Source organism: Harpegnathos saltator, unplaced genomic scaffold, assembly GCF_003227715.2.
Source record: "Harpegnathos saltator strain DR-91 unplaced genomic scaffold, Hsal_v8.6 scaffold61, whole genome shotgun sequence".
Classification (NCBI taxonomy): domain Eukaryota; kingdom Metazoa; phylum Arthropoda; class Insecta; order Hymenoptera; family Formicidae; genus Harpegnathos; species Harpegnathos saltator.
In genome coordinates, this window is record NW_020230438.1 from 716,427 (window position 1) to 726,745 (window position 10,319).

A 10,319-nucleotide genomic window follows, 5' to 3' on the forward strand; every position below is an offset into this window, starting at 1 on the left:
AGCAAAAATAAAGAGAGAGAGAGAGAGGGGAAGGGGCGATTCTCGAGCGAGCAATTTTCGAGCGACATGTGCATTTCTGTCTCTATCGTATCTTTCTCAAAGCTCCGACGACGAAGGATAAAAGTTGATTACGGCGACCCCCAGGAATCGTTAAATCTTCCAATTTATATCCCGAGTTTTATCAAGTACGAAACATATATATCGCGCGAAAAAAACATGGCGATTAACCCGAGCCGGGGAAAACTACCCCTAAAAAGAAACAGAGAGAACGAAACCGATGATGAGTTCGCAGGTGTTGCAATTTCTGGAGAGGAGAAATGCAATTTCTGAACTCTCATGCGGCACTATTTTATACACGTTAACGTAAACTCGGAGTTCGTTGTGTGCGCAAAACGTTACACAATACGTGTATCTCGAGATGTGTTACGTCCTCATACGCCCCCCGATGTTTGCAGAAACTACTCTGATTTAGTAGGGGGAGGGAGAGAGGAGAGTCACGCGAACGAAAAATTCGCGCCGTCCGACGAAAACGTGTATAAGCATTTGGAATCCCACTCTCGCGTGTGCTAATGCGAATTTCTGGCATTACCGGCATGAAACATGGCTGCGCCACGCCTGATTCAGGCAGGTTCGCATGCACAGCTCGCCCCTGCTGCCGGCAGGGACACGCGGATTTAACGAGAATCGTATCGGGTGCATCAGACGCGGCCGGACGGCATAAACACATTGAGCCTATCGATCGAATTCCCACCCGGAGAGCAAAGAGCTATGTGAGAAATTACAGGTGGCTGCTCTCCTAGTATTAATAATGTATTTGAAATCCCGGCGAAAAACGTGACAGGAGACTAACGTGTGCAGGTATGTGCGTGCGTGCGTGCGTGCGTGCGTGCGTGCGTGCGTATGTGTGTGGTATACATGACGATGAGCTGCTCTTCTGACGCCGATATTTCGGACAATTCACTCCGTTGCGATAATAAAACGCACAATGCAAAAATTACAATACCCGCGGGATGCGCGTGAAAGTGGGGAATTTCAATAATATTTGGAAATGAGATTCGTACGGACGAGCGAGCGAGCGAGCGGAAGAGCGGGAGAGCGAGAGCTTTGGATGCGTTTATTGGATTCTGCCATTAGTATCATTTTAGGAAGCGACGTGGAAGTCATTGAAATCTCACAACGGGATGAATATTTTACGAACGTTTCCAGCAATTACATCCTCGATGAAATATTATCGATCTCTCGATCAAAGGCAGGCTACGGCAGGTGAGTAAAGTACACGCTGGTCGCGCGAAAACTTTGACACCGAAATTCGCACAATTTCGAAGTCTGAATTTTTTCCTCCCTCTCTTCGTCCTCTTGCCACCTTGATTAAAACGCATTTCTATTCTGCTCTGCAGTTCAGCTCTACCGTAAGATAAAATATATCAAGCGTGCTTCTCTTCTTCTAAAATTCCGCGCCTTCTAAAATTTGCGACGGAACGCGTATCAAGAATTTTTCTCAGTGCTTGTCCAACGACTTTCACGACGCGACGCAGCGCGAAGGAAGAATTTCACACAAAGGCAAACGATACCGTGCAAAAATTAGGATATCGTGTTCGCGAGAGCGCGAGAATGCCGAAGCGCGGAAAGCTCCAGCAAGTAAATAATACCTCGGCAAGAGTCACGTAATTGCTTATTGTCGCCAGTCGAGCTTCGAGAGGCATTTCTCTCATAAGGTTTCACCGGAAAACGCGGAAATGAAGTCGCTTAAATGCAACTACGCCGCCCTTTCGTAGATACTCCGCCATCGCCGACGTCGTCGTCGTTGCCGTCGTCGTTGCCGTCGTCGTCGTCACGAAGAACTCGACTCCCGTTCTCTTGATTTCCCTCTACGCTCTGTGACCGATCGCGCGCCGCTACGTCTCGCAAATTGCTTCGTTACTCGCGAACAAATCCCACGTTAATTGATACCGACGGTCTTTTAGAGCGTTCACGCTGATCCCGGGCCGTCACGGTCGTCGCTTGCACGATGGGAATTCAAAAAGCCGCGGAATCAAGATTAAATTGCACTCGCGAAAGATTCTCAGTCCTGAAAATGATTTCACGCGTCGACAATCCCCTAGGACACCAGCGTCGTCGTTATTCTTCCCGCGGATGTTCAAAGGCAGAGTCGGCGCAAAAGACTGGTGCTCGCGCGGCATTATTACAAAACGCCCTCATAATACTCGTATCTCGTTACAACAGTAACAGCTTCAACCTGTTGCGGACGTGCAAGTTCTTTGTAAAAAAAGAACCAATTAAAATTTCATCTTATCGTCTAGTTCGCCTAAACTATCCGATTTGTCGATCGCATCGCAACCGAGATAGAAGGAGAGAAAGAGAGAGAGAGAGAGAGAGAGAGACAGCGACTGTATTTATCTATATATATTTATCCGCCGACACACATACTTGGTGTATACATATATCCACGAGTACAACAGTGTATACGTAAATAAATATATACAGGGTGTCCGGGCTCTTTTGCAAACGAAAAATTGTGAAGATCAATCAGATCAGAAACTGGGAAAAAAAGTCAAGTCCCACTTTGCAAAAATCGCAATTAAGTTATTAAGTTATCAACGATTGAAAATGACCACATTTAAAGGCTCTTTTAATTGATAATTTGTATACTTTGCAAGTTATCAATTAAAAGAGCCTCTAGATGTGGCCATTTTCAATCATTAATAACTTAACAACTATCGCGACTTTTGCGAAATGGTACTTGACTTTTCTTCTCAGTTTGATCTGATTGATCTTCACAACTTTTCGTTTCCAAAAGATCCCGGACATCCTGTATATATAAATATATATATATATATATATATATATATGCACGCATACACATGTATATATTGATACATGTGCACGGGATATGGACGACCGAGCGTTATTGGGAAGCAGTTGGTAGGATCGACGGGATAGGAAACGAAATATATTGACGCCGCAGCAGATATAGGCATGACTGGCCCCGATCTGTCACACAAATCATCCGCTTCGGGTCGTCGCCATGACGCTGCCAGCAGACGCATCGCGGCACCTCGTTTCGCTACTTCTGTCTTTTATGCACGTAAATATATACTAGTCCCAAATATAGCCGGTGTAACACACCGGCAGTACGTCAAAAATGACCGGCGACGCAGTCGTTTATTTTCTTATATCCCTCAGAAACGCATTCGCGTGGCCATGCTATTTGCGCAGCTCGCTCGTGCGAACCAGATTTACAGTATTGTCAGATTTTCGCGAAATTTATAACGACGATGTGGAACGTTTCAAAGCGCCGAGAGGGGCTTGCCCTCTCGCCGTTTTGAATTCGCGTCGACTTCGACGCTGCGAATCTGCAAAGTGAAATTTACATCCTAGGGAGCGAATTTATTATCGGATATCACAGAGGTAACTTACATTACAGTCAACGATAAATCACACAAGAGATAAGAGAACCGTATTCCCGTAAAATATATATCTTTATTATCTGCAGGAGGATTTGAAGAACCACATACGTGTGATCATTCCAACAAACAAGAAGAAAGCAACATTATAGACTCGGAACTGTCTTTGGAAAGTGTGGCAGACCATCAGAAAAAGCAGCATTGAAAAGCACGGAAATGATCCCCCTTTCTATATCTTCTTACGTACGTGCGTGCGTGTGCGTGTGCGTGTGTGTGCGCGCGCACATGCGTTCATGTGTACACACATGCTCACACTCAATTTTCTGTGTAGATTATAATCAACCGGGCCTTACAAAGCGATATTAATAGGGCCTTATAAGGAAATATTTTTATTACAGCTTGAGTAAAAATATTCGTTCTTTTCATTCTAAAAAATTTAGACTGTAATTTCTTTATTCCTTTGTAGTACCCTTGTTAGTATACAACAAGAATTTTTTATTTTAAAAATATAGCACACTTTACAATAAAATATAGCATTCTTTACACATAAAAATCCTGCTACTGTTTTTATTGAAGTTTGCTGCATTTCAAAACAAAGGCAATATTAGAAAATCCTTGGAAGAGACTAATGAATATAGCAACTAATAAAACTAACAAAATTTGTTCTTAATTGCGGTATAATTAAAATAGCAAGTGTGTCTCTTTTTGTGGCTGTTTCGTTGAAACGGTATGAGAGAACGCGCGTTGTCGCTTATTTATCCACTTTTACATGTCGCGTAATTCGATAGTCATAATGACTTATAAGGCAAAATTGAGATTGGCACCGTGCATACGCACAAAAGGCAGAAAGGGAGACGATAGTAAACATTATTTGGTTTCCTTTTGAAGAAGCCTGTAGCTCGAATTACGCGCTCCGATAATCGTCAATCGATTCACCATTAGCCCCCCCCAATCGTCGGCGCTGTAGACTACTGGATAACATTTGAATATTTTGGTCGACATCAATACTTTTTTCGCCAATATTTTTTTCTTGTCTTCGTGTTGCTTTTTGCATACCGCGTGATCGTTATTAAACAAAGTTATATCAATTCAATTGTCATTCGCGCTGACGTAAAACCAGATGGTACGGAATGAAATAAGAACTGTCAGATACTTCTCTCTTTATTGGGATATCATCTAGCTCCCGGTTAATCAAACGCCCCTTCGCGGAAAGAAATGGACATATGTTGAAAATTATCGGACGTAAACAACGAGCACGAGAACGCGCCTGCCGAGGTGTAAACATCGCCGAGGTCGCAGTGACGAGGAACGCGGTCGCTAGTGTATTTTTGCTAGCTCGAAGCCGAAGCACGAGCATGAGAAAAAATATGTCGGTGTATATCGAGGAAGAGACTGCCGTAGCAGTGATTCGTTAAATTTTCTTAAATTATTGACACTGCGCATAAATATTATGCACAAAATATCAGATTAATATTCGTATAAAGTTTTGCAAAAAGAAGCCAGCTTCAGCTTCCAATCAATATGGTTTTTCATCAAATATATATCTTATCGATTCACTCTCAAGGTTTCGCGTATAATTTTTCGCAGAATAAATATTTTCGCAATGATCAGAGAGCAAGCAAACAGTGCTTCTCGCAATTCACATTTTTATTAAGCTTGATATGAACGCATATTATCGCGCGCTATCTTTTTTTACTATCTCTGGTCGAAAACCAATGCGATTTATATATGAGCATGCATTATAAAATATGACGCTTTCTGAGCGTTTTATCTCAGCACACTCACCGACTTTCGTTGACTCCTGTGACTCTGCATCCGTCCAATGTCCAGTCTCCTCAACATCCAGGACAAGTTTCTTTTTTCACAATATTTTGTCGCTTTTTCTCTCTCTTTGTTTGTCTTTTCTCTTTCATTAATTTCGATGGGATTTTAAGGAAAAGGAATGGCGAGACAAAGAAGCATATATGGTCGCGTTCAAAAGATTTTTATCCCAAAAAGAAGTAAACACGATAAATCGCAACGTTCCGAGAATGTATATATATATATACGTGAGACGCGATTCGCGTAGAATCAATCGCGAATGAAAATTACGACGTTTAGACAAGAGAGAAAAAATGAGAGAAAATGTTTTGTTTCGCGAACGGTAATTCGAAAGAAACGCACGTCTTGTTTCGTAAGGACTAAGTTGTAATGTAAATAAACGCGCGTACCGAATTTGTCGGTAATTTCAAATGAAATATTATCGCTTCTGACACACGCGAAAAATGTAGAAAATTGATAAACTCGACAGACATAAAATTTATCGAGCCGAATAAGATAAATAACGGTGAATTTCACGTGCGTTGGCGCAATTCTGATGAAATTTTAACATTACACATTGCTCGAAGCAGGAGTTATATTGATTGAATCGCAGCAAATAATTCCATATTTTGATTTCAATATAATAACAAACTAAAGCATTTACATCTGTATCTTTTAATGATTCAGACTAAAAATATAAAAGAGAGAAATATATATTATATCTTAAAGATTCTGTTGTGTAATATACGGTCATCGAAAGACACGATCTCCTGATTATTTCGAGCAACGTGTGAAAAAAAGTATAATTAAATCGCATTGATTTTCTCGAGATATTGCAAACACCCATCACCATAAAAATGTCTTTTCTTCTCTGACTCACCGATACACAGCAGACAGAGTCAGCCGCGTTCTGCTGCGGATCTGCAACAAAAAATATATAGTTTCGTTAGTTAAACCGTTAGGTTAAAAGTTAAGTTAGGTTGAGTTCAGTTCGCGGAAGCGCGCGCGCGCCGACACAAACGTTTGACCCTTTGCCATCGTAATTCAACGGCCTTTGTTCCAATCGCTCGGTTTTCGATCGCAATGACTCAAGAAGATCGTTTACAAACGATCGGTGAACCTCACCTTCAAGCCGACTCTGCTCGGCCCGAACCGGATCCTCCGGTGCGGCATCGGCGTCCGTCGAAACTGCGTCTCGATAACCACAGCCATCGCGTGGTCGCAAATTCCAGCAGATCTGTAACAAAAAGCGAGTTTCCTCATTAGTATTACAACGACAAATGCGCCCCGCATCAAGAGTACGAAGACTCGAGACTACAAATTAGCTTCTTCAACTTAACCAAGTTAACTAATAAAAGTTTACCTTTAAAGACCATGAAACACTGCTATTCTCATGCTCAAGATACTCCGGATCGTCACGCACATACACTTACACACACACACACACACACGAATATTACACGTTACACGCGCGCGTACACTGTGATCGAGCGTGAAAATTGGGAAATTATTACGCGCGGCGGTCCGCCGATCCGTCCGCCGCCGCGGCGTAAACAATAATGATAGCGGTCGCGGCAGTTGCGTACTTATGAACATGTTGTTTTCAAAGTCGTACGACCTTATCCCGCCGGGACGCGTCTCAGAAAGTCCCTAATGTTGTATAAAACTTACCTTTTCAAACAAAAAGATAAAAAGAGGCGCCAAGTATTGCGCGCAACATGTATTGTATTATTTTTAGAAATTCCAAATTATTTCTTTTTCAAGTTATATATGTAACATAAAATTTTACAAGTAAAACTTATAACTGTAATAAAACTCTACAACACTGTTCTACTTTACGAAAGAAATGATATATATTAAAATAGTAACGCCAACTAGAGAAACCTAACATATATATATATATATATATATGATTATAATATAATTAATTCTTTATTCAAGATAAACAGCAATGTTTACGCTTTTAGTACTGTGTGTCGTATCGCACCTGATCGTGTATCTTTGGGCAATGTAATTTATTATTTTCGTTATACAAGTAATAAGTAGAGATGTGCGAACTATTCGAATTCAAATCGAATCGAATCGAATTCGATTCGAATTCGAATCCGAATAATTCGAATAGGAATCAAATACATTATCGTTTGCGTACATCAGCTACAAAACGGGCCATCCGAGCCATCCGAGTATGTTTGAATCCTTAACTTGTAATTAACTTAACTTATAATTGATAACTTAATTATAAATTACTTTAATTATTTAAATATATATTTTACTTTAAGATGATATTACATCAATCACTATTCCTTTTCATATTAAAATCTTCCATCGTTGTTTGCATGTTTAATAGTCATGTTAAATTTTTTAATGTTCCGATTCGATTTCGTTCGATTCGATTCGAATTCGAGTGAAATTTCATAGATTCGATTCGATTCAAATTCGAATCAGAGAAATGAGATTCGATTCGATATAAAAATTCTTGATTCGCACATCTCTAGTAATAAGCTTGTACAAGTGAAACTTATACCTCTAACAATAAATTCTTCTGTCGAATACTGTAAATAAAACTCTACAAAACTGTTCTACAAAAACATGATATAACAAAACAATAGTATCAACTGGAAAACTCTACTCAACATCAACTCTGCAAGTGAGAGCGATTTGCAATCTGAAGATAAATGTATCGAAAACTCCCAGTGATACATGACGATATCCGGTACTTGAAAAACAGTCAAAAAATGACAAAAGTCATTGTGTAAAGGTTGCGACAGTATTTGAAACAGATTCTGAAGGATCAGTAGCGCGCGTTTTTAGCACGTAGAGAAAAAAGAAATAACAAGGAGCCACGTCGAATTACGGCTGAGCGGTACGTCGCACCCTCCTGTTCACGCCGTTATATTCTGGCAACCGCCGCGAGGAACATAATCAGCATCAACAGCAACGCGAAATGATACGAAGCCAAGGACAATTATTTTTCCCAGTCGTTCCCAGCGCGCCCTGATAAATAGCCGGTCGTTTCCGCGTTCCAAGGCAGTAAGGTGTGCGATGTTTCCCAGATCCATTGCGCAACTTTTATCGTCGCGGAATATTAGAGCCTATTCCACTCCCTTTCGCCCCCATAAAAGCAATAACACACAATTCACAGAGTCAACAGTTTGGCTCCGCGCGTGAGATAAGCGTGTGCCAAGCTGGCACGGCTCTGCGCGTTCTCTTCGAGTCGCTCGGAGTCGAAAACACCATCTGGCTATCTTCCTCTCGTCGTAAACTGTTTAATTTCATCGCGGAGAGTCCTCTTGACTCTTAATTTTTATACACGCGCGGGGAGAATCGACGAACTCGCGAGAGAATCGTCGTCGCAAAAATACAGCGCCCTTGTGAAACACCGTCTCGCTTGTTGTTTTCGTTTACCGCGCGATGTAATTCAAATCAGCTGCATCCCCTTCGTTGCCGAGGAAATGCGCTCGTGTGTTTAAACGTAGAGATCTCTATCAGGCGCGCGATGTGTGTTTGAAAACGGATGAATTTCGAGACATTTTTTCGCGACTACTAGTCGCGCGATACTGCACATCTACAATTGGCAACACACATCGAGCGGCCTAGAATATTTACACACAGTTGAAAATATACGATCTACGTACAAGGGACAACGAACGGACCGGACGGCGCGATGTGACCTATCTCCAGGCCAAAATGTTGCAGATAGTAATCGTGATGCACGTGTCGGTAAACCAGCACAAACAAGACCCGCAGCGGTTATCTGCGAAAAAGGTCGAGCCGAAAAAATAATTTGCGCGCGCGTGTATCCGCGCGCGATCAAAACGCGAAATACTCGCTCTCGCTCTCGCTCGAAATCCGCGCGCATTCTCGTGGCGCCGTTTCATTTCGCGCCCGTGACGTGACGTTAGATACGAGAAGCAGAAACGCGGACGCGCACAATCGGCTGTCAAGGATGGGAAGGATGGAATCGAGACTCGCGCGAGTCCCAGAGACGTCGCGAGAAGAAATCGCCGTCGAGAAATGAGAATGCCTGTTTCCGTGAGATGAGGCGTCGTGGAAGAAATAAAATCGGCAGGGGCGAAACGTCACGGAGCCGTTGGCTCCGGCTGGCAGGGAACCTCCGCGACTGGATTGTCAAATTTTGACGCGCGGAGAAACGACGGCAAAAGGACCCAGACAGAACGCCAGACGCGCCGGGCGAAAGAAATGCACGGCGGAGACCGGGGACAGAGTTGCCCGGTACAAAGAACGATGATGAATCGCAGTTTGATGATTGTAAGAAATCGCGACACGCGGAAGGGGTCCCTCCGTGTGGTGTGGTGTGGTGGAAACGCGAACGCATCTTCATCGCATCCAATGTGTATCGACGACCGGCGAACTCTCCGGATCTGACGGCGACGAAGAAGCTCCACGTGGCTAGGGCGTGACTTTCTCACACACGGCGTGCCACGATGTGATATCGATGTATCGTACCTGGAAAAATTTGATAACACACGTACCTCGCACACATGCACCTCGCGCAAGATTCCGGTGAAAATTTCCCGAGCGGAGCACGGCACGACCGCGATTCGCGAACGGTCTTTCGATCTTTCGATCGTCCACCGATTGTACCAATTGTCTACTTGGCGTTCCATCAGCGACCCCACTGTGTCCGATATCGTCGGGCATCTCGAGTGGAAGTGACATCGTTCGCGGCGCTGCACGAAGTTCCGCTTCAATTCATGCCGACATGCTCGATAACAAAGGAGACATCTTCCGAGATAGAGACGCGGGGATAGATAAAATGCGTATAAGGGTTATCGCGCTGGGAGAAGGAAAGAAGAAGAAGAGGAAGAGGGTGAGAGCAGAGAGAAGAAACGATGCGAAAAAAGAACGAGAGAGATCGCTCTAGGGAAATGAGAGGAGGATAGAACGAGGCGGAAGAAAGGGTAAGGGGAGAGAGAAAGAGAAAGAGAGAGAGAGAGAGAGAGAGAGAGAGAGAGAGAGAGAGAGGGCAGGGATAGATGCGGGATCATTTCTGGTCGATTTTTCAGAGCGAAGAAGAGGCGTCAACTTCCCTTTGAGACGTCATGTAGCCGGAAGTGAGAACGCTGCGGCGGCGGCGGCGGCTCTGGCAAGCCG

At 43.2% G+C, this 10,319-nt stretch overlaps 1 long non-coding RNA gene across 1 annotated transcript; it reads left to right on the forward strand.

Moving 5' to 3' along the window:
• The first annotated feature begins 2,884 nt into the window (after positions 1–2,884).
• Positions 2,885–3,767, forward strand: LOC112589817 (uncharacterized). The gene is made up of 3 exons (XR_003113811.1): positions 2,885–3,085; positions 3,184–3,408; positions 3,494–3,767. It is a non-coding gene; the product is annotated as an uncharacterized LOC112589817 (long non-coding RNA).
• Positions 3,768–10,319: the final 6,552 nt, after the last annotated feature.